Raw genomic sequence first — 21,994 nt, 5'->3', positions numbered from 1 at the left:
CTACCACAACTAAACCAGGAAGAAATAGAAAACCTCAACAGACCCATAACCAGTAAGGAGATTGAAGCAGTCATCAAAAATCTCCCAACAGAGGTGCCTGGGTGGCTCAGTTGGTTAAGCAACCGCCTTCAGCTCAGGTCATGATCCCGGAGTCATAGGATCGAGTCCCATATCGGGCTCCCTGCTCGGCAGGGACTCTGCTTCTCCCACTGACCTCTCTCCTCTCACACTCTCTCTCTCTCAAATAAATAAATAAAATCTTAAAAAAAAAAAAAATCTCCCAACAAACAAGAGCCTAGGGCCAGATGGTTTCTCAGGGGAATTTTATCAAGCATTTAAAAAAATAATTAATTCCTATTCTCCTGAAACTGTTCCAAAAATATAAATGGAAGGAAAACTTCCATACTCATTTTATGAGGCCAGGATTACCTTGATCCCAAAACCAAAGACCCCATTAAAAAAAAGAGAATTACAGACCAATATCCTTGATGAACACAGATGCGAAAATTCTCACCAAAATACTAGCCAATAGGATCCAACAGTATATTAAAAAGATTATTCACTAGGATCAACAGGGATTTATTTCTGGGCTGAAAGGTTGGTTCAACATCCACAAATCAATCACTGTGGTACAATACATTAGTAAAAGAACAAGAACCATATGATACTCTCAATAGATACTGAAAAAGCATTTGACAAAGTACAGCATCCTTTCTTGATCGAAACTCTTCACAGTGTTGGTATAGATGGTACATACCTCAATATCATAAAAGCCATCTATGAAAAACCCACTGCAAATATCATTCTCAATGGGGAAAAACTGAGAGCTTTTCCCTAAGGTCAGGAGCATGGCAGGGATGTCCATTACCACCACTGCTATTCAACATATGACTAGAAGTCCTAGATTCAGCAATCAGACAACAATAAGAAATTAAAGGCACCCAAATCAGCAAAGAAAAGTTAAATTATCACTCTTTGCAGATGATCTGATACTTTATCTGGAAAACCCAAAAGACTCCACTCCAAATCTGCTAGAACTTGTACAGGAATTCAGTAAAGAGTCAGGATATAATATCAATGCACAAAAATCAGCTGCATTTCTATACACCAACAACAAGACAGAAAAACAAGAAATTAAGGAGTCAAGCCCATTTACAATTGCACCCCAAACCATAAGCTACATAGGAATAAACCTAACCAAAGAGGCAAACAGTCTGTACTCAGAAAACTATAAAGTACTCAAGAAAGAAATTGATAAAGACATAAAGAAATGGAAAAACGTTCCATGCTCATGGATTAGAAGAACAAATATGAAAATATCTATGCTACCTAAAGCAATCTACATGCTTAATGCAATCCCTGTCAAAATACCATCAATTTTTTCAAAGAAATGGAAAAAATAATTCTAGAATTTATATGGAATTAGGAATAGCCAGAGGAATGTTGAAAAAGAGCCAAAGTTGGTGGCATCACAATTCCAGACTTCAAGCTCTATTACAAAGCTGTCATCATCAAGACAGTATGGGGGGGTGCCTGAGTGGCTCAGTGGGTTAAGCCTCTGCCTTTGGCTCAGGTCATGATCTCAGAGTCCTGGGATCGAGACCCGCATCGGGCTCTCTGCTCAGCAGTGAGCCTGCTTCCCCCTCTCGCTGCCTGCCTCTCTGCCTGCTTGTGATCTCTCTCTCTCTCTCTCTCTCTGTCAAATAAATAAATAAAATCTTAAAAAAAAAAAAAAGACAGTATGGTACTGGTCCCAAAACAGACACATGGATGAATGGAACAGAATAGAGAGCCCAGAAATAGACCCTCAACTCTATGGTCAACTAATCTTTGACAAAGCAGGAAAGAATGTCCAATGGAAAAAGACATTCAACAAATGGTGTTGGGAAAATTGGACAGTCACATGCAGAAAAATGAAACTGGACCATTTCCTTACACCACACACAAAAGTAGACCCAAAATGGATGAAAGACTTCAATATGAGACAGGTATCCATCAAAATCCTTGAGGAGAACACAGGTAACAACCTCTTTGACCTCAGCCGCAGCAAATTCTTCCTAGAAACATCACCAAAGGGAAGGATAGCAAGGATAAAAATGAACTATTGGGACTTCATCAAGATCAAAAGCTTTTGCACAACAAAGGAAACAGTCCACAAAACCAAAAGACAATGGACAGAATGGGAAAAGGTATTTGCAAACAACATATCAGATAAAGGGCTAGTATACAAAATCTGTTAAGAACTTATCGAACTCAATACCCAAAGAAATAAGCAGAGGACATAAACAGATAATTCTGCGAAGAAGAAATCCAGATGGCCAACAGACACATGAAAAAGTGCTCCACATCACTTGGCATCAGGGAAATACAAATCAGAACCACAACAAGATACTACCACCTCACATCAGTCAGAATGGCTAAAATTAACAAGTCAGGAAATGACAGATGCTGGTGAGGATGTGGAGAAAGGGGAACCCTCCTACACTGTTGGTGGGAGTGCAAGCTGATGCAGCCACTCTGGAAAACAGCATGGAGGTTCCTCAAAAAGTTGAAAATAGAGCTATCCTAAGACTCAGCAATCGCACTACTGGGTATTTACCCTAAAGATACAAATGTAGTGATCCGATGGGGTACATACACCTGAATGTTTATAGCAGCAATGTCCACAATACCCAAACTATAGAAAGAACCTAGATCCATCAACAGATGAATGGAAAAAGGAGAAGTGGTGTGTATATATACAATGGAATACTATGCAGCCATAAAAGAAATGACATCTTGCCATTCATGATGACATGGATTGAACTAGAGGGTATTATGCTGAGTGAAATAAGTCAATCAGAGAAAGACAATTATCATATGATCTCTGTGATATGAGGAATTTGAGTGGCAACCTGGGAGGTTTCGGGGGATAGGTAAGGAACAAATGAAACAAGATGGGATTGGGAGGGAGACAATCCATAAGAGGCTCTTAATCTCACAAAGCAAACTGAGGGTTGCTGGAGGGAAGTGGGGGGAGTAGAGGGTGGTTGAGTTATGGACATTGGGGAGGGTTGTGCTATGGTGAGTGCTGTGAAGTGTGTAAACCTGGCGATTCACAGACCTGTACCCCTGCAGCTAATAATACCTATATGTTAATAAAAAAATTTTTAAAAATTATTCCTAATTGAAAAAAAAAAAGAAAAAAAAGAATATTGTGTCAACCAGGTAATCAAAGAAGAACTTAAACAATTCATGGACACTAATGAGAATGAAAATATATTAGTCTAAAACCTGTAGGATACTGCAAAGGCTGTTTTAAGGGGGAAATACATAGCCATCCAAGCTATGAAAAAAAGAAAAAAAAAAGAAAAAAAAAAGAAAAATCCTGAATACACAAATTAACTTTACACCTTAAAGAAATGGAGAAAGAGGGTGCCTGGGTGGTTTGGTGGGTTAAAGCCCCTGCTTTCAGCTCAGGTAGTGATCCCAGGGTCCTTGGATCGAGCTCCACATCAGGCTCTCTGCTCAGCAGGGAGCCTGCTTTCTCCTCTCTCTCTGCCTGCCTCTCTGCCTACCTGTGATCTCTGTATGTCAAATAAATAAACAAATTTCCAAAAAAAAAAAAAAAAGAAAGAAAGAAAGAAATGAAGAACAACAAATAAAGCCTAATCCATGCATTAAAAGAGAAATAATAAAGATTAGAGCAAACAATCTGTACTCAGAAAACTGATTTCTGATTTCAATGAATCAGAAACCAGAAATGTAGGTAGAACAGATCAACAAAATTAGAAGATGGTTCTTTGAAAGAACTAATAAGATCGATTAACCACTGGACTGACTTATCCAAGAGACAAGAGAAAGAACCCAAAGTAATAAAATTATGAATGAAAGGGGAAGAGATCATGACTAACATGATACACACACACACATAATACATACAGGAAATAGAAACAATTATTAGAAATTTCTATCAATACATGTATGCTAATAAATTAAGAAACCTGGATGAAATGGATGCCTTCCTGGAAACCTATAAACTACCAAGATTGAAACAGGAAGAAATTGACAACCTGAATAGGTCAACAGCCAGTAACGAGATTGAAGCAGTGATCAAAAACCTCCCAAAAAACAAGATCCAGGGCCTGACGGATTCCCTGGGCAATTCTGCCAAACATTCAAAGAAGACATAATTCCTATTCTCTTGAAGCTGTTTCAAAAAGTAGAAACAGAAGGTGGTGCCTATTATTTGTTCATAGTGCAAAAGATCAGTCACATTGTAATGTGGGGAGAAAATGCAAGTACTGAACAGAGAAAAATAGCAGGTATATGGTTAAGGGAAAAAAACAACAACAACAACAGTTTCTTCAGAAAGTAGCTGAGTTTGACTTGCAATACTTATTACCCATAAAGCCTATTTAGGGTTGTGTTTGCTCCATGCTATGTGATTCTTATGTTATCATCACCATGACCATCCTTTATTAATTAGCTTTATGAGCTGAGAACTTTTATGTGCCTGAAGTCATGCCTTCACAAAAAGTATGATTCAGTAACCACATAAAAGAAAAATGCAACTAACTGAATGTTTTTAGAGGGAGAACAATCATGAACTTCTAGTAGAGCAGGGACTCAAGGGGAAGCACTTTCTACATAATCCTTCTTCACAGAAGATAATCTTGCCTCTGTTTGAATACCTTTAGAAATGAGAACTAAATCTTCATGAGATATCCTTCATGGATGCCAGAGAGTATTTCTACTATAATGTTCTTTCTTCTTATAAGCCCAAATCTTCCTTTTTGCAGGTTTTCCCAAATCTTGCCCAGTGTCGTGCAGCAACACAAAATTGTTATACCTTTTTCCTCCATGCTGAGTTTGCAAATATTAGGAGATGGATTTTGATATTTGTTATGGTTATACACATTAAACAATCCAGGCTTCTCCAGTAAGCTGGACCAACACAAGTTCTGTCCCTCTAAACATACCCTGCTTTTTCAGGGTGTTTTAAAAACATATTAGCTATGTGCAATGTCCATTCTCACCAATCTTATTCAACATAGAACTAGAAGTTCTAACCAGGCATACAGATTGGAAAGGAAGGGATAAAATTATCTCTATTTGCAGATGGTATGATTGTCCATGTAGAAAATCCCAGAGTTTACAAAAACTCTTAGAACTTTAGTAAGTTTAGAAGTTTAGTAAGATATTAGATACAAGTTCAGCACATATAGGAACTAAACAAAGACACAATATCAATTGTAACTGGTACAAATAAAATTAAATACTTAGGGATACATTTACCAAAATATTCAAAGAATTTGTATGAGAAAAGTTAAAAAATGTTGATGAAAGAAACAAAGAAGGCCTTTAAATGGAGAAATATGCCATGTTCATGGACCAGAAGTTTCTACATGGTGAAAATGTGAATTCTCCACAAATTGAATTATAAATTTAATTCCTATCAAAATCCCAGCAAGTTATTTTTACAGACAAGCTTGCTGTAAGGTACATGTCACAGAACATAGCTAAAACAAGCTTTTTAGAGAATAATTAGGAATCAAAATTACCCTACCCAAGGTTTACTGTCTCACTACAGTATTTAAGACAGTATGATATTAGTAGAAGAATAGACATGTAGGTCTACTGAAAACACAACAAAGCCAGAAACAGGCCCACAGAAATATGATCAAATTATTTTTTAAGTTGAAACTGATTCACTGGAAGAAGGACAGCCTTTTCAATTAAAATTGCTAAAACAATGGAATATCCATAGGCAAAACAAACAAAAAACTTCTACCAAAACCTTATACTTCACAACTTATACAAAATTTAATTAAAATGAGTCAAATGACTTATGTGTAAAACATAAAACAGGGGCACCTGGCTGGCTCAGTGGGTTAAAGCCTCTGCCTTCGGCTCAGGTCATGATCTCAGGGTCCTGGGATCGAGCCCCGCATCGGGCTCTCTGCTCAGCTGGTTAGCCTGCTTCCCTCCCTCTCTTTCTCTCTCTGCCTGCCTCTCTGCCTACTTGTGATCTCTCTCTCTCTGTCAAATAAATAAATAAAATCTTAAAAAAAATAAAACAACAAAAATTAAAAAAAAATATATGACAAAATTCTTTGGACTATAGATCTAAGCAAAGATTGTTATACTTGACACAAAAACAGGACCCATAAAAGGAAAAAATTATAAATTGGACCTCATCAAAATTTAAAACTTGTTCTGTGAAAGTCCATGTGACAACCTAAAGACTATGAGAAAATATTCACAAAATTCATATCTGACATAGAACTTGTATCTAAAATATATAAATAACTCTCAATATTGGACAAGGAAAATAAATTAAAATTATACAATCAAATTAGAAAATGGGCAAAAAGTCATGAACAGGTATTTCTCTGAAGTGAGTACACAAATGGCAAATAAACACATGAAAAGGTATTCAATATCATTACCCATTATAGAAACACAAAATCACAAAGAGATATCACCACACACCTCTCAAGATGGTTACATTAAAAGTACTGACAACTCTAAATGCTGGCGAGGCTATTCAGAGATACTGACTCACTCTATTTTACTGATGGGAATTTAAAATGATACTCTGGAAAATAGTCTAACAATTTATTACAAAGCTAAGCATGAAATTACTGTATGACCCAGCAATTGTTCTATTGGGCATCTATCCCAGAAAAATAAAAACTTTCTTTTCATGCAAAAAAAAAAACCAAAATATTCATAACAGCTTTATTTCAAAAAGCCAATCACTGGAACCAACCCACATATTCTCCAACAAGTGAATGTTTAAACAATCTGGGGGACATACATACTATGAAATGTTACTCATTGATAAAAAGGAATAAATTCCTGAATGCAACAAGTTGGATGGATATCTAAGAAATTACGCCCAGTGGGAAAAAGCCCATCTCAAAAAGTTATAGGTTGTATTATTCCATTTTATAACATTCTTAAAATAACACAATTTTAGAAATGCAGACAGACAATAGGTTGCCAGTGTTTAGGGCCAAGAGGGGACATAGGAAGGAGATAGGTGTGATTATAAAAGGATATTACAAGAAATTCTTGGGTGTTGTAACAGTTGAATATCTTGGTTGTGTTACTATATATACAAGTCATCACAAATGGCAAAATTAATCAGTTATTAACACACATGCCCTCGCACACATGTGCATATACATGAGTCCAGTAAAATTGGGGAAATCTGAATAAGGTGAATATATCATGGTTGTGATATTGTAATTTTGAAAATTATGGTCATGGGGAGAAAGTGTCCCAGGTTTTTCCAAAAGCCTTCCTTTGACTCAGTTTTGTTTTGTTTTGTTTTGTTTTGTTTTGTTTTGAGTCTTTAGATACATCACAGTATCAATTAGAGCCTCACTTTTTATACATAAAACCTTCTGACAGACTACAGGAAGAAAGCAAATGATTTCTCATTTAATGCACTAGCAATGAGCATATAGACAGGTTCCAGCTAAAACAACATTGAGCAATAACTAGTAATTACCTTATTGTGGGGTGTGGGAATTGAAATTGAAAACATGCTACCCAACCCCTCAAATCCATGGGTTTTCCTGAAAATTAACATAGGAATCTTCAAAAGCTAAGAATCAGTTTTCTCCAGTGTGAAGAAAGGAGCCCTTATTTTTCATGTGCATAGTTAATGTGGTATAGATATAATTTCATTGCAAAAATGAGATTTTCTTACGCAAAAGAGCAAGCCATTTCTTATTTGTAAAATATGTGGAACCTCAAATACAAATTATGGCAATGGCCAGGGGAAAAGTTTGCCTTCATGAATTAAAAACTTAGTAATAGGGTCCAGGGTTGGGGAGAGTGGAGAGGCAGAAGTTTCTCCTTTAGCCTTTATCCCACAGTTTGTAACCAAGGAGCAAAGACAAAGAGGGAGGTCTGATGACAATCCCTTATTTAATTAGATAGATATTCTGGAAGCAGGAAAACAGGTGAGATGCTTTTTAATGTTGTAGCAGCTCTTGATGGAAAAAGTGGACCAAGTTGTGAACCTTGGAAACAAGTTGGCATCTCTCACAGTCTACGAACCTAGGCTTTGTAAAATGTACTGATTTGAAATTTCCTGCATTTTTTTTCACTTGCCTTTTGATACTTTTAGGAAACGTGTTGACATTGCCTACTCTTTTTAACTGTACTGAAGGGATTTTGTCCATGTTTGGGCCTGAGCTTTTAAGGGAGAGAGCAGAGTCTTTAGGGAAAAGCCAGTGGCAATGGATTCCCAGTGAAGTGTCCAAGAGAAAGATAAACCTCATAGAGAAGAGAGTCAGGGGCTCCCAATGGGGCCTCAGTTCTCCACTTGCTAAGCCACAAAGTTTGCCTCCTTTGACTTAATAAGGGAACCCTGCCTTTATTCATAAGGCAGTATTTTTTTTTAACTTCTCTTACCTTTTACCCACTAGAGTTTGTTGCTAATGCTAATAACCATTTGTCTATGCTTCATGTCAAGGCTGCTGTGGTTTAAAACTTCATTGTTGAATTCCTTCTCTCATTCTTCTGATGATAGCACATGGTCTAGATTGCTGGTATCATAGTCTGTGGATGACCCAAAGTCATTTTCCATCACTTGCTTCTCAGAGAACTTTATGTTCAAGATGATATCAGTTGGCAGTGCACCAGTGTGAAAGCAGGAGGCACTGAATATAAAGAAACAGAAGAGACAGTCCTGTCCTTGGGGAATATATAAGCCATAAAAAGGGCTTGGAAAGGCTCAGAAAGTAATTTTCAAATAGACGCATTAATATAGTGCAAACGGAGTATTATATTAAGGTCAGGCAGAATCTACAAGACAAAGGAAGGATCATAAAAATAATAACTAGAATTATATAGTCTTTACTAATTTACAAATAGCTCTCTTGCCTTATATCTTTAACTACAGCTCTTTCAAGTAAAGGACTAGATTTTTATTATCCCTATCTTTCTGATGAAGAAACTGGGACTCAGAGTTTGTCATTACTGTGGCCACACTGGGGTCCTAAGCCCTTGATCTTTCTTCCAAAACATTCTCCCTTTAGAATCTGAGGAGGTGAGATTAACCTGGGAAGTAGATGAGTTTGGAATAGGACTTTATGGGAAGTAAAATTATGTGCAATGGTAGACAGAGATGAAGAGAATGTTCCTGGTTTGCTGCTAATCTTAAACCAAACAAACAAAAACAGAAACTCTCCACACAATGGAGGGGTTTTTTTTTTTTTTTTTAAGATTTCTTTTTGAACAATCAAAAACCCCCATTTGGTTGGAGACTGTTTCTTTGCACTCATTCCTACTTTCTTTTTTCACTAACTATTTGTTTATTGAAAAGCATTGAACAAATCAGACAATCAATCTGAGGTGCTTATTCCATAGATTGTATGTAATAACATTTCCATTGGTGGCAACTAGCTCAAAGGAATTCAATCCTTCTTATGAACATAGAAGGAGAGATTAAAAGCTTCCAGGACAAACAAAAACTGAAAGAATTTGCAAATACAAAACCAGCTCTACAGGAAATATTGAAAGGGGTCCTTTAAGCAAAGAGAGAGCCTACAAGTGGTAGATCAGAAAGGAACAGAGACCATATACAGTAACAGTCACCTTACAGGCAATACAATGGCACTAAATTCATATCTCTCAATAGTTACCCTGAATGTGAATGGGCTAAATGCCCCTGTCAAAAGACACAGGGTATCAGAATGGATAAAAAAACAAAACCCATCTATATGTTGCCTCCAAGAAACTCATTTTAAGCCCGAAGACACCTCCAGATTTAAAGTGAGGGGGTGGAAAAGAATTTACCATGCTAATGGACATCAGAAGAAAGCAGGAGTGGCAATCCTTATATCAGATCAATTAGATTTTAAGCCAAAGACTATAATAAGAGATGAGGAAGGACACTATATCATACTCAAAGGGTCTGTCCAACAAGAAGATCTAACAATTTTAAATATCTATGCCCCCAACGTGGGAGCAGCCAACTATATAAACCAATTAATAACAAAATCAAAGAAACACATCAACAATAATACAATAAAAGTAGGGGACTTTAACACTCTCCTCACTGAAATGGACAGGTCATCCAAGCAAAAGATCAGCAAGGAAATAAAGGCCTTAAACGACACACTGGACCAGATGGACATCACAGATATATTCAGAATATTTCATCCCAAAGCAACAGAATACACATTCTTCTCTAGTGCACATGGAACATTCTCCAGAATAGATCACATCCTCAGTCCTAAATCAGGACTCAACCGGTATCAAAAGATTGGGATCATTCCCTGCATATTTTCAGACCACAATGCTCTAAAGCTAGAACTCAACCACAAAAGGAAGTTTGGAAAGAACCCAAATACATGGAGACTAAACAGTATCCTTCTAAAGAATGAATGGGTCAACCGGGAAATTAAAGAAGAATTGAAAAAAATCATGGAAACAAATGATAATGAAAATACAACGGTTCAAAATCTGTGGGACACAACAAAGGCAGTCCTGAGAGGAAAATATATAGCGGTACAAGCCTTTCTCAAGAAACAAGAAAGGTCTCAGGTACACAACCTAACCCTACACCTAAAGGAGCTGGAGAAAGAACAAGAAAGAAACCCTAAGCCCAGCAGTAAACATAAATCTTCAATACATCTCCTTGCAGGAAGGAGAAGGCAGGTGTTAATGTCATGAAGCTTCACAAGGAGACTGTGATACATGAACTCCTTCTGAAGTGAAAAAGTGGCATAGAAAAACTAAGAAGCATATCAGTAAGGCATAAAACCTAGGGCCACATGATATACTTAATGAGGAACAGTATTCCCTTCAAGCTAAAATTCTCTGTAGCCCACCACCAAGAGCAACATAAATAAAGCAGAGAGGCAGAAGAGAGTCACTGAAGAAAAAGTGATAACCTTCCCAGAATCAAAGGGCAGCTATGTGTTTGGGGAGGAAACTCCATGTTTTTTGACATGTGTTAAATGTCAGATCAATCTGTTTCTGGGGGAAATGGTAATTTTTCCCTTCCATTGTTGGAACTTTATTGACTGAAGTCCACAACCTAAAATTCCATGCAAGTAAGGAGAGATTCAACACTGGATTATCATTTGCAACACCGATCACATTTCATCAGTGTAAAAATGTACAAAATATGTAAAGCCAACTGACAAGATCTCCAAGAGAATGTCTCATTGTGCCACTGTCCCACTCAGCTTTCCCTCCATGCCCAACCCAGTACACTACTTTTTGCAGGGCATATTTAGTATCATATCATCAACTATTTATTAAACAGCTAATAGATCCTCAGAATGCACTCCCCTGGCAGAGGAGAGTTGAGTAAGACATAGTCCTCCCCACCTCAAGATGGTGAGGGGTTAAAACAATCTGCGTGGCATCGAACAACACAAGCTTTATGTGGTCAAGGGTTACACAGCAAGCATAAGAAACTTGAAGGGCTTTGTGGTACATTGCAAAGAACCTGGTATTGAGAGTTGGAAGGTCTTTGTTCTATTCTTCAATTTCTCTTACTAAACTATGGGTGTAACATTATCTTTTTGTGCCTTAATAAATTTATCTGTAACATGTAAATAATAACAGTTGCCTTGCCTACTGCAGAACACCATTGTGAAGAACACATGAGATCGTGTACTTTGACGTTGAGTTACACATTATAAATCTGAATGATGGAAGCAGTTAAGAATGAGAATTAAAGTAAAAAGTAGCTAAATTTTAAAAAGTGAAAATTAGCTAAAATGGGGTCAGGAAACCATCATGCTAGCATGGGCAAGTTATAAGGGGGAAAAAAAACCCCTCTCATTAAGAAGAGACAAAGAGGGGGCGCCTGGGTGGCTCAGTGGGTTAAAGCCTCTGCCTTTGGCTCAGGTCATGATCCCAGGGTCCTGGGATTGAGCCCTGCCTCAGGCTCTCTGCTCGATGGGAAGCCTGCTTCCTCCTCTCTCTCTCTCTGCCTGCCTCTCAGCCTACCTGTGATCTCTGTCTGTCAGATAAATAGATAAAATCTTTAAAAAAAAAAAAAAAAGAAGAAGAAGAAGAAGAGATAAAGAGGAAATTCGGCATACAGGAAGAATGAAGCAGAAATGTCAGGATAGAACCCATGAAAAGGAGGAACAGAGTCACAGAAGAGGAGGTAAAGAGAAGAGAGAAACAAAGAGAGACAGGAAAAAGAGAGGGGGTGAAAATTGAAGACTAGGAGGCAAGCATAATGCAGTATAGTAGTCTGTCAGAATACAAGCATCTGAAGGTTGGAGACCATCTTTGAATCTATATCTGATACTTAATATAGTGTGTTATGTACTCATAGTAGATGCTAAATTCACATCTCCTGACATAAAAAACTTGCCATGTTAAGGGATTCTTTGGCTCTTTTGCCGAAATCATCAGAGGGATACATTTCAATTTCTTATAAAATTACTCTTTGTCTTTCTCCTTCAGGCTCTATCCCTATTGAGAAAATGGAACACATTTTCTCAAGAAGCTGTAAACATACATATTATAAAACTTAAAATAATAGGGACTCCAAAACAACAGCTAGTAGATATTATAAATAGTTAAAGTTATTTAGAAAATACAGCACAGTAACTATGTATGAGACCACCAGAAGCTAACTGAACTTAAACCAAAAAAAAAGGGGGGGGGTGTAAATTATTTAGACAATGTGTGTGTGTGTGTGTGTGTGTGTGTAATTCTCACTTTTTTTTTTTTTTTTAGGAAATAGATGTTAGATGTTAGTGTCCTCTTACCTCAGGACTAATGGCAGTATAGAGAGATTGCTACCACTACCTTAATACCTGTTTCTGAGGAAGCTGGGAAATAATGTAATGCCCCTGGAAAGCAAGGCAAGTTCTTGGTGAAGAAAAAGACAGAATAGAAACAGAAGAGATTCTTTAGGACCAGGAGAGGAGAGGGGCCCTGAAAATACCAGGAGTGCTTGCACTACTCCTTGACAGAGCCAAGGGAGATGTAAAATCTTGGAAGTGGCTGGTTGTATGTCACTCTTCCAGAGCTTAAACCACATGAGTGCGTCTTCCAGGTGCCACAGTGATCCTTCTGTTCAAGTGTGATACAAAGACCATAGGGCCATTTTCCTTCAGGTACCATGTCCAGGTTTAGAAAATGAAAAACAACAGATATGTTCCCCAAACAGAGCTATGTCCCTAAAAGTTATACTTTGAGTAAGAATCCTTAGAATCATTTCATACCCTCAAGGGAAGAATCTCAATTAATGACAGAAAATCAATTTCTCATTAACCTAAGGAAGTAGAGGGTTTTGGTATCAGATTTGATTTGATATTAGAAAAATAAAGACCACCCATATGAATCTTCAACAACTGCTCATGTGGTTCTTCAGAACCATTGCTATAGGCAGGATATTTTCCCTAACATGCACACAGGAGGTGAATATCAAAACTGACCATCTCTTATAGGCAACTTTCTAAACAAATAATTGAAAAGGAGGAGTTCTTTTATCTACCTCAAATGTGTAATGGAAGGAAGAAGGAGCCAGAGTGTCATTTTACAGCTGATCAAAACATAAGTGTATAAAGGTTTAGGACGGAGGTTAGAACTCCTAAGCCTGAGCTATACCCCATGCTTAGATGCAAGCATGTTTGGACTAATCTGGAAGACAGGTGTCCCTGGCCTGACTGTGTCTATTTGCTTGAATACTAAAGACTCTTGAGTGGAGACCCATTTTAAAGGAAGGAAGGAATAGACAGAATGCTTGGACTAACATCAAAGCACTGTTGTAAAAAAGAGGAGTAATTCTGAATATAACTTGCTGCCTATCACTTGGAGTTGCCTTCCAGCTGAATCCCAATGAACTTATGTCTTATTCTAAGAAGAAGAGAAATGAAAACTGATAAACCAGTTGCTGTTCATCTCTTCTAAGATAGGACACAGAAAATCTCTGTTTAGGAACCAATGTGGCAGAATCTTACCCTCCAGCCAAAACAACTAAAAAATTGTATAAAATATAAAACTGCACAAAATGGAAAACAACTATTTTCAGACATTATACAATAGGCTAGACTTTAGGCTTTGAGAAAAAGTAAACAAATGATGGGTATTGAACGATAGTCAAGCACAGGAAAGAGAAATCCAAGGACAGTGCAGTGATTTTGCAGAGTTGAGGGGTCTGGGGTGGTTGGACTTTGCAGGGGAAAGTACCAGAGAGGAGGGTGCTAGCCAGAAATTGCACAGGGGTTCCTTGAGGCATTGGCAGAATATAAGCTAAATGTGTATGGATAGGTCTTCATAAGACTAAACAAAGAACAGTCACTAGAAAAAAAAAAATCACCTACTGAAGAGTTGTAATCTAAACAGTTTCTAAAGATCATACAGGTTTGGGACACATTTGATTTGCAAACAAGCAGAGAGGAGAGTCTTCACTGGAACATTAAGTAGAGGTCTCAGAATGTCCTGCTTTCATAGTCGAGGTAGATTAAAGGGCACTCTAGGTTTAAGCTAATAAACAAGGCTTACGCTTAAAGCAAGCTTTACAATGATCAAGTTGATTAGCAAGTAATTTTAAACATTTGCCTAAATAAATCTCAATATTCTTTAAAAGAAGCCTAAGGAATCCAGAAACTCTACAATTTAATTTCTACATTATCTAATAAGCATTCAAAAATTACTAGGATGAAAGAAGCAAGAAAATGTACCCATAATCAGAAGAAAATCAGTCAGTAGAGATAGAGTCAGAAAAAATCAGAGGTGTTGGAATTAGTAAACAAGAATTTTAAAAGAGATATTATAGGGGCCCCTGGGTGGCTCAATGGGTTAAAGCCTCTGCCTTCGGCTCAGGTCATGATCTCGGGGTCCTGGGATCGAGCCCCACATGGTGCTCTCTCCTCAGCAGGGAGCCTGCTTCCCTTCCTCTCTGCCTGCCTCTCTGCCTACTTGTGATCTCTCTCTCTCTGTCAAATAAATAAATAAAATCTTAAAAAAAAAAGAGAGAGATTATAAATATGTTCAAGGATTTAAAAGAAAACATGAGTGTAATGAGGAGAGAAATGGAAGGCATATGAAAACCAATAATTTCCCAAAGCTAAAACAACACCATATATGAAATTAAAAACACTGAAATTAGACAAGGCAGAAGAAAAACTAACAGTGAACTTGAAGACCTAGCAATAGAAGCTATCCAAACGGAATCACAAAGAGGAAAGAGAGTGAAGCTAAAAAGAGAAAAGAAAAAAAAATCTCAAAATCTATGATACGTCTTTAAGGCTGTGATACGTCTTTAAGAATTTTTATGGCTTTAAATGTTCATATAATAAAAGAAGAAAAGCTTAAAGTAAGCAATGGGTAAATAGGCTTTCTTCCTCCTTCAGCCCAGGAATTGGAACTGCTTCAGCTTGTCAAGGACCCCAGCTTGTCAATTTCCCATATTGTCCTGACACACTGGAAAGCTCTAGGAGCCTCTGTATCAGTGCACAGAGAGGGTAGAAATTCCTGGAGTGGGGCAGTTGAATTGTTCTCTACTAAAAGCAGGGCTGACAAATTCTTCCCCAGATTTATGAGAGAGCTCAGCAGCAGATGGCTATGGACAGATAGGAGGAAAAGACAGAAACCTCCCTGTAGCTAATGACACTTATTCATAAGAAAATGTGAGAGAAAAAACATCCTGGGTATCTTCCAGAAATAACTGGAGGTGGGGTTGGTGGGATTAGAAATGAGGAATATCTTACAGGAAGTTAAAGGTCAGTAAAAAATATGTGATGACAAATTCTCCCTAAGTGAGTAAAATAAAGCCATGAGTACAGAGTAGGTGCACAATGTGACCTTTTTAAAATCTAATTTAGTAAGGCAGTATATTAGTTATCTATTGCTACTCCCAAGCTCAGTAGCTTGAAACAACTACATTTATTTTTCAGTTTCTGTAGGTCAGGACTCTAGGCACAGTACAGCTGGGTTTTTTCCTTCACGACCTCCCATGGACACAATTTGGTGAAGGCCGTGCATACCGAATCTAAGTCTCAACGGGAGAAAAATCCACTCTACGTTTACTCCTATGATTATTGGCAGGACACCATTACCATGGGTGTTGGACTGAGAGTGTCAGTTCCTTGAAGGCTTTTAATGAGAGGCGGCCCTCAGTCACCTTGTGAGGTGGGCCTCTCCAACATGGCAGCTTGCTTCCTCAAAGTACAAATAGAGAAGTCAAAGGCGAGACAGTGCAGCAAGTCACAGTTTTTTTTTTGTAATATAATTACATCGAAGTGACATCCTATCACTTTTGTCAGATTCTACCCAATAGATACAAATCACCAGGTCCAGCCGACATTGAAGGGGAGGCCATGAATAACAGAGCTGGGGGATCTCTGTGTGGGGATCTCTTCTACACACAGAAAAACAAGAGCAGGTATTGGCCCATGCTACTCTGGCAGGTGGTTCCTCCTAGAAAGTGAAGGCCCTGGGTGCCTGGGTGGCTCAGTGGGTTAAAGCCTCTGTCTTCAGCTCAGGTCCCGATCCCAGGGTCCTGGGATTGAGCCCTGCATTGGGCTCTCTGCTCAGCGGGGAGCCTGCTTCCTCCTCTCTCTCTCTGCCTACTTGTGATTTCTGTCTGTCAAATAAATAAATAAAATCTTAAAAAAAAAAAAAAATTTCTTTGCACCTCTTCTAAAAAAAAAAAAAAAAGAAAAAAAAAGAAAAGAAAGTGAAGGCCCGAATAAAATTAACATTTGGAGTGGATCAAGTCCCTCAGGTGCTCAGACAACCACCTTCCTCTGATGGCTGGTGTCATCCCAGTGAGGCTGTAGCTTAGAGAAGAGTGTAAGAAGTAGCAAGTGGGGGGAGAGAGAGAATGGTGATGCTACAGCATATAAGAAGATTTACTTGCTTTTAGAATGGTATTTCGTTGACAATAATAATTTAATAGACAAAAGTTTTAGGGACATTTTAAGAAAATATGTTTTGTGTATGTGTGTGGGTAGATTTTCCTAGTTCCCAAGCCATCAGTGAGTTCCTAAAGAGAGAAGTTTGAAAATCCAGGAAATGTAATCCACTGCTGCGTTAACTGAGTTTTAGCCATTCAAAATAAATAAATAAATAAGAATAAATAAAAGAATAAATTTCATCTGTTCAAATGCCTCTTTTGTGACTTTTTCTAGAGTTGTATTATTATGAATACATATTTTTAAGTTTAATGTACATTTTTACACTGATAAAAAAATTTTAAGAATATTTTTATAATCATTGCTATACCCCCAAATCCATAACTACTGATCGCAAATATTTTTCGTACATATATTAAAATTAATTAAACTTATTAAAGATTTTTAATGTTTTTCTGCGTTCCCCCCCAAATCACTTCATCTCTAGTGGAGGCAGCCTGAAGTCTGAAAACCATGTATCATGGAAGGAACATTTGCTTTGGGTTTAAACAGTCACTTTGCCATTTTCTATTTATTAAAACATAGGAAAATAAGTAACACTTGGGTTACTTGAACCTCAAGCTTCTTTTCTATGAAACTAGAATAATGATGTTTACCTTAAAGAGCTGTTTGGTTTTAGTGAGATGATAATTGTAAAAAAGATCATACTTGGTTATCCAATAATAACTGCAAACGTAATAATATTGGCAATACCTAATACTTACTGCACAATTACCATGTGCTAGGTACTGTAATAAGGCATCATGAATATATTTTTAATAAAACTTAGTATTTTTTCTTTTTTTTCTTTTATTTTTATTTATTTTTTTAAAGATTTTATTTATTTATTTGTCAGAGAGAGAGCGAGAGCGAGCACAGGCAGACAGAGTGGAAGGCAGAGTCAGAGGGAGAAGCAGGCTCCCTGCGGAGCAAGGAGCCCGATGTGGGACTTGATCCCAGGACGCTGGGATCATGACCTGAGCCGAAGGCAGCTGCTTAACCAACTGAGCCACCCAGGCGTCCCAAAAACTTAGTATTTTTTCAAAAGCCATGATATCAAGTAATTCAACAGTCCTATCTAGTATTGATTATCACCCACAACAGCTCCCAAGTTTCTAAAAGAATGAAAAATGTTTGAGGGTGTGCTGACAGATTGGAACGTTTACCGTGACGTCAACATTACAGCTGGGAAAAAGTAATACAACAAAATGGAATTAAGTCTACATTACAGATAAAAGTTATGATAAATAAATGTCTCCCTTTGTAATGTGTTATATTATATGGATTATGCCAAATTAGTCCTCATAGTTTACAAACTGGAGCATGAACCTTTCGCAGTTGATTATGCCTCATTTAAAAGGCAAACGTGTTCACATACATGGGGCTTCCTACAACTTTCAGGCACAAGAACATAAGGTATGGGAAAGGTGTGCCCCATGGGTGCTAATTTTCTTTGTAAACCATAGACAAATAGGTAAATAAGACATGTTCTTTATGTGCCTTTATTCCAAAATGTTTGCAAATAATTCCTTCTAGTTTTGAGTCCTATCTTCCAGTGAACTATGATCTTATTCAGGTCTCACTTCGTCTAGCTGTTTTTTTTTGTTTGTTTGTTTTGTTTTTATTCAAACCTTCTCACGTAAGGCATTTGCATGAAGCAGACTTTTCTTAAGTGTTGACGTGACAGGTGTCTGCTTCAGTCTACTGCCTGGCTGTCTAAGAATTCCGTGCTTCACTGTTTTCTGGGGATTTGTCCTGTACCCTCCCAGAGAGGACACCTTCCTTCACCTTATTATGGACAGCAGCCTATCCAGCCCAGATCCTGCTATCTGCATATCCAAAGATTCACTCGGGGATAATGCCAAGCAACAGATTTTCCCTCACTTCCCCTCAAATAACACAAATGACTGAAAGAAACTTTGAGATTTCCCTGCTTTCTATCGTCTCAACCAATCTTCATGAGAGGAAAGAAATAGTGTATAGAAATAATTTTACCCCACTTCATTAGGAAGGCAGATGTACCTATAGTCATTTTGGGTGTTAAATAATAACTTGCCTTCTCTTTGTTACAGTAGGATAATTCCAGGTAGAAACAAGGAGGGTTAAATCCTCCTTGTCTCATTTTGACACTTTCCTCTTTCAAGGAAAGAGTTCCTAACTCTACCTTTCAGCATGCTTCAGAATTGTTATGCACACATTTATGAATGAATTAGACATTTGAAATACTCAAATCCAATGTCCTCATTTTGCAGGCAAGCAAACTGATGGCCAGCAGTACCTAAATTTAAAGAGCTATTCAAGGATATGAAGAGACAACAGCTCAAAACAGTATATCACAACGTTCCACATTCTCAGTGCATCACTTAAGTATCTAGGAAGAAAGGAAAAAAGTAACCCCTTGAGTATGTCCTGGCAAAGAAAGTTATTTGTACTCTGAGACCAACAATTGCCCTCCAAGAATTTTAAGTGCTAAAGAAGCTAGGAGCATTTGTTAGAGTCTAGCCCAAACTGAATCTGTTCCCTCTTTTCTTGACCCATTACTTCCTTTCAGCCATGTTCATCAAAATTCACACTCCACCTAACATTTCAACACAGAGATGGAAAAGTGGAGGCTCTCGGCTTCTAGAATCCTGAAAAATATTTTTTCTCCTTGACAACAGAGAGCCAAATTTTCAGCTGAAAAGCCATGAATATCAGATTAAAAATTGCAATAAAACCCTCCCTTTCTCTAAAAATAATGGGGATTGAAGGGTGAGCCCATCTGGGCCAGGGCGGGTGTGATAAAATGCAAACGTGCACTTTCCGTAGGAGGGAGCATGATGCAGTACAGGTCAGAAGTGTAGACTGAATAAGGATAATTTTTTAATACTAATGGAACTGGGGGAGGACTGCTTCCAGATGGGAGGGGTAGCAGGTAGAGAGAGGTTTGTGGGGGCTGGGGGGGAAAATTGAGCAAGCATATGGAGACAGAAGGGAAAGAATAAGGCTCTCAAGGGCAGAAAATGTGGAAGCGGGACTCAAGTTGCAGAGAACTCCATAATGAGGCACTGGGCCTGTAAAGAGGGAGACAAATTCGGGAAATAATCTCAGATAAAGGTGGGATGCTGAGGGCTCCTGGGAGAGCAGTTTCCCTTAGATGGTCAGAGAGGAAAGAGCCTGCCAGTGCAGCAAAGATCAAGTCAGGAAGTAAAGAAATGGGAATGGGTAGAACAGCATCACTTTTAGATTTTCAGGAAAGTCACTCAAGCATCCAGTATCATCTGAATTTTCTTCTACTTAAGATATCTTCAGAGATAAAGCAAAAGCAGCAAAATGTTACCAAAAGGGGGATCTAGGTAAAGGATGTGTTTTGGTGTCCCTTTGGTCTCACCATTCTTACTCTTGCGCCGAGGTCCCTGATGGACAGAGAGTCACTATTCAGTTTTGCTCAACACTGTGACCTTATCTACAGTAAATGTCAGGGCCTCAATTCAAAACACAAGCAAAGGGTGATGAAACAGAAATTTCTCACTTAAAGAAAACTACTCCGTTTTAATTAAGTTCAGTCAGTTTACTAGCAATAAATTAGCCAGTGACTGTGTGAACTCTGATTCTTCTTCACCAGGTTCTTGTCTGTCTTTATTTTCAGCTTTGGTGTATGACAACTATTATCATCTTAACTTTAAGTCTATTAATATTTCAGTGCATGGTATCTAACGTTGAGTGTGTCCATATTTTCTTAAGGCTATCTTTTTGTTCTACACACTCCTATTTTGAAATGTGTTAGTGGTTTTCAATATCTATACCGTTATTCATCCCTAACTGAGGTCCCATTTAAATGTGGGCTCATTTTCTAGATAAGACTGTCTCATGTAGTATGATTAGGAGGTCCACAGGTCTTTAACCAAACCCATTTCATAGACACTTAGACTTTGAGGTTTCCCCACAGCATGGTAAAATGCTCTGTGTATATAATCAGGGCTTGCCAGAGCTATCTGGCAAAGAACAGAACAGAAGTGGCAGGAAAAGGCCACGCGACTCAGTCACGTTCTGTTTGTAGTAGGAATGCCAGGTACCTTTGGAGCTGACTGCTTCGGCAGAACACAACTGGAGGCCTTCTGTTGGGGAACTTCCCAGAGGTTCCCAATTCAATGCATGTGCCTTGTGTGGCCCTTCTATCATGGGGGAGTGAGGCAACATGGGCACCACTCCCTTGCAACCACATCAGACTCTGACTCCTCTTTGATTGCAAACTTCTAGGCAACCAGAAGTCTCTGAAAAAGTATAAGTTCCACCTCGGAACCAACATCTTTCATTACACTGCAGGGTGAACAAGCCCTTTCAGCTGCTTCCTTGTTGTCTGCCTTAGATTTTAACCTTCCTTTCATCGTGTGTGTTTCTCTCACTCTAAAGTAGAAGCAAGTCGATGGCGAACACTGGGTCTTTATGGCTCTTAAAGAGGGTCTGCAGAGAGATCCTGGGATGCTAGCCTCTGACAGCTTTATTTGAGACCATGTAACCAGAGGCAAGTAGGAAGGGTTGCTATTGTTAGCATTTCAAAACAACATCCACTATCACCTTCTTTTTTGACCTGTTTAACCTTTTCTTTCAAGAAATTATTCTTTGATTCTCAAGCTCCCTTGCCCTTGTCTGAGAACAAAGAGTGTCTTCCCCCCATTTTTAGTGTACAAATTGCTTTAGTCATTTTCAGGTTATGAAGTATGAGGGGGTATTTTCCTACAGAGAAAATACTTATGATTTCCTTTATGGATAATTCAAATATAGTTGAACCTTAGAACTTTAAGATGAAGACTGAAATTGTTATGAGTTTGGGGAAAAAAAAAAACCTGAGCAATCAAAAACCAGTCTTCATGTATGCACAATAAAATTGAGTTTTAAATTGTGTAATCATACCTCTGCATAACATGGCAGGGATATTATTGTTTGTTTTGATGTTGTGCTCTATTTTAAAATGTACATAGCTATGCAAATAAAGTCAGGTAACTCAATCAAGACACAACTTTCCTTTTTTCCCTTAATTTAACACCTTAGTTTCTTAAATCTAAAACCTAGAGAAATTAAATGCAAAAAAGTCAAAAGGAAATAATTGAAGTGTTGATGTTTCCTCTTAAAAAATT

This window comes from Mustela lutreola, chromosome 2 (genome assembly GCF_030435805.1).
Source record: "Mustela lutreola isolate mMusLut2 chromosome 2, mMusLut2.pri, whole genome shotgun sequence".
In the NCBI taxonomy this organism is placed as follows: domain Eukaryota; kingdom Metazoa; phylum Chordata; class Mammalia; order Carnivora; family Mustelidae; genus Mustela; species Mustela lutreola.
This window is presented reverse-complemented; position numbering follows the sequence as displayed.